General features: G+C 40.8%; 2 pseudogenes; both read right to left on the bottom strand.

The window, feature by feature from the left end:
* Positions 1–915: 915 nt before the first annotated feature.
* On the bottom strand, positions 916–2,393 carry LOC142834726 (pumilio homolog 3 pseudogene; annotated as a pseudogene).
* Positions 2,394–2,447: 54 nt separating this feature from the next.
* Positions 2,448–3,158, bottom strand: LOC142834725 (pumilio homolog 3 pseudogene; annotated as a pseudogene).
* Positions 3,159–3,381: the final 223 nt, after the last annotated feature.

Here is a 3,381-nt window from a genome sequence, read left to right as displayed (position 1 = left end):
CTTAAGGAAATGTTCAACATCCTTAGTCATCAGAGAAATGTAAATCAAAACAACTCTGAGATTCCATCTTACACCTGTAAGAATGGCCAAGATCAGAAACATTGATGACAACTTATTCTGGAGAGGTTGTGGGGTAAAGGGAACACTTCTGCATTGCTGTTGGAAATGCAAGCTGGTACAGCCCCTTTGGATGTCAGTGTGGCAATTTCTCAGAAAATTAGGAAACAACCTTCCTCAATACCCAGCAATAGCACTTTTGGGTATATATCTAAAAGATGCTCAATTGTGCCACAAGGACATGTGCTCATCTATGTTCATAGAAGCATTGTTTGTCATAGCCAGAACTTGAAAACAACCTAAATGCTCCTTGACCGAAGAATGGATAAGGAAAATGTGGTATATTTACACAATGGAGTACTACACAGCAGTAAAAAAAATAGCAACACCTTGAATTTTGCAGGCAAATGGATGGAGATAGAAAACATCATTTTGAGTGAGGTAATCCAGACACAGAAAGACAATTATCACATGTACTCACTTATAAGTGGTTTTTAAACAAAAAGCAAAGAAAACCAGCCTAGACAACAATGAGGACCCTAAGAGAGACATACATAGATCTAATTTACATGGGAAGTAGAAAAAGACAAGATCTCCTAAATAAATGGGAGCATGGCGACCTTGGGAGAGGGTTGAAGGAGAGGAGAGAGGCAGGAAGGGGAGCAGAGAAAAATGTAGAGCTCAATAAAATCAATAAAAAAGAAAAGAAATACATGTATAGAGCTTCCAAATTAAGAGTATGGTAGATCCCAGCCTTCACTGGGAAATAGGTTCCAGCTCATTCACCCTCTCCACACCTATGAACTCATCATTTAATCAAAATTTCAACTCCACTACTGATACTTTTATTTTTTTAATCTATATAATAATTGCGCTACTTGGTCTAGCTTTAACTTCGTTTACAACTTCCTGATCACAACTCTGAGAAAAGACTGGAGAGAATAATTATACCTGGATGGATGCTGGCCCAGGAGTTGAAGTTTTTCATGCCAACATGCTCTTAACGTATTTTGCAAAACAACCTTCTCTTCATTTTCTTTCATCTTTTCATCTTGCTTCATTAACCATTTGAAAACTAGACATCATGCAGGATACTCAGTAACATGAATCTCTCCATTCTTGCTACCAAACTGGCCATTGCATCCATGGATGCTGAATGTCTCCAGGAGCAGAATCCAGGATATCAGATATTAACACATATGCAGACTGATCCACACTGTTTCCTGAGTACATCCTTGCAGGTAGCTTAACAAAGCTGGGGAGATGGATTTCAAAATCCCACACAGTGGGTCGCAGTCTTTCTCACTGTGTGCATTGCCTTCTCCTTTCCACAGGACATAGATGAGTTCTCACACCATAGGAGAAGGATCTCTGGGACTCAGCAAGTGCAGTAGGACTTTCCTTCCATGTTTGTAATTTATTCTGCTGGATAGAGAATTGATGATTTCTGATATGATCGCATGGTCCACAAGCTTGGTATCATCAATACCATGAAAGGCTGACAGTAAACCAAATGAGAGGATGGGCCATTTGTCACCTTTTCTACATACTTCATTGTTCTTATGGTCACATCCCTGCCCTGAGTGTACCACGCCTCAGGCAGTGGATGACAACCAGGGCACAGTTGTGTGTGGAGCCAAGTATCTCACTGCTTCCAGGATGACTTCAGTTAGTTGTGACTGAAGTTCTGGGGGTGCATGGGTTAAAAAAACAAAAAGTCCAAGTATACTTTATGAACCAGTGAGTGCTTAATTTGGGGTCATTGCAGCCAAAATCGGCTTCATTTTGTCCAATATGAACTCTGATTTTCCTGGCTGTACCTCTGGCACCTTGTCCAAAGGAAGTCAGTCTGATGACCTGGAGAGCTGAAATGTGTTCCCCTAGAGCTCTCAGGTTTTACGTGGAGTCAGTTTACCACATTGGGCACCACTCTGTAGTAAGGAGAGTGGGTCCTTTTGTTCCTTCCCGCCCAGCTATCTTACTTCCCAAATAATCACACAAAAATTGTATTAATTAAATTATTGCCTGGCCTATTAGCTCGAGCCTCTTATTGGCTAACTCTCACATCTTGATTAACTCCTTTTTTTTTTTGATGTTTTCGAGACAGGGTTTCTCTGTAGCTTTTGGTTCCTGTCCTGGAACTAGCTCTTATAGACCAGGCTGGCCTCGAACTCACAGAGATCCGCCTGCCTCTGCCTCCCGAATGCTGGGATTAAAGGTATGTGCCACCACCGCCTGGCTTGATTAACCCACTTTTATTAAATCTGTGTATCACCACGTGACTGTGGCTTACCGGCAAGATTCTAACCTATGTCTCTCTCAGGCCGAAGATTCATGGCATCTGCCACTCTGCCCTTCTTCCCAGAATTCCCAGAAATCTGCCCTATCAACTAGGCCAAGGCAGTTTCTTTAATAACCAATGAAAGCAACACAAATACAGAAGGACCTCCTACACTACTGGAATATTTGTTTTTACTTAATTCAGCCAAATCTCCTCACAATTCCTCAAAAGCTTTCAGCTTCTGCCCTATGTGACCATCCTGGGTGACACATGTTGAATCTGTGCAAAGGCATCGTTTTCATTTCCCTTTGAATCGGCTTCTGCAAGTCACCCATCAACCTCACTCTCTTTTTTCCCTCTGTCACAATCTTTCCTCCCAATCTGTTGGCTCGGTCCATGATGCTGTAGCTCGTTTTATCACTGAGCTCCTGCGCTGCTTTGGCTCTTTCCTCCTCAGTTTGAAGTCACCCCATTTGTGGTTTTTGGCTGCTGTTCCAGCTCATTTGTTTACTGTCTGGTTGGAATTTTCTCTTTGAATTTATTTGTGCCCTGTAATTCATCCTTCTGCCCTCTCCCCTCTTGTGGCTTGTTCTTGAACTACTCCACCCTCGTGTGGACCAGTTTGTGGCACCTTTCTCAAAGTTATGTTTAATTTTAGGTTCACCTTCTGTAACAACTTTCCTTGGGATGTCTTTGAAGAATTAGAATAAATGATTTTATGCAATCTATTCTCTTCTTGTGATGTGTCTGGTCTTGTTCCTATGATTTTTTCCCTTTGACTTTTATCATAGCAACTCACACACATGGGGCAGAGGCACATGGAACTAATTCATTAGTTTCTTTATCAAAAAATCTATATGCTTAGTACTAGATTGATAGATTAAAACTGTCCTTCCCTTATATTATCTACTACTGTATAAAATACAACACAAAATTTAGCAGCTCAAAAGAATAAAAATTAATATCATTTGGTTTCTTTGCATCAAGGATTTTAATATTTCCCTTGCTGATCTATAGTACAGAGGAGAATATAGTTTCATGAA

This window comes from Microtus pennsylvanicus, chromosome 14 (assembly GCF_037038515.1).
Source record: "Microtus pennsylvanicus isolate mMicPen1 chromosome 14, mMicPen1.hap1, whole genome shotgun sequence".
NCBI lineage: Eukaryota > Metazoa > Chordata > Mammalia > Rodentia > Cricetidae > Microtus > Microtus pennsylvanicus.
Note: the sequence above shows the minus strand (reverse complement) of the source record. Positions and strands in the feature narration are given on the sequence as shown.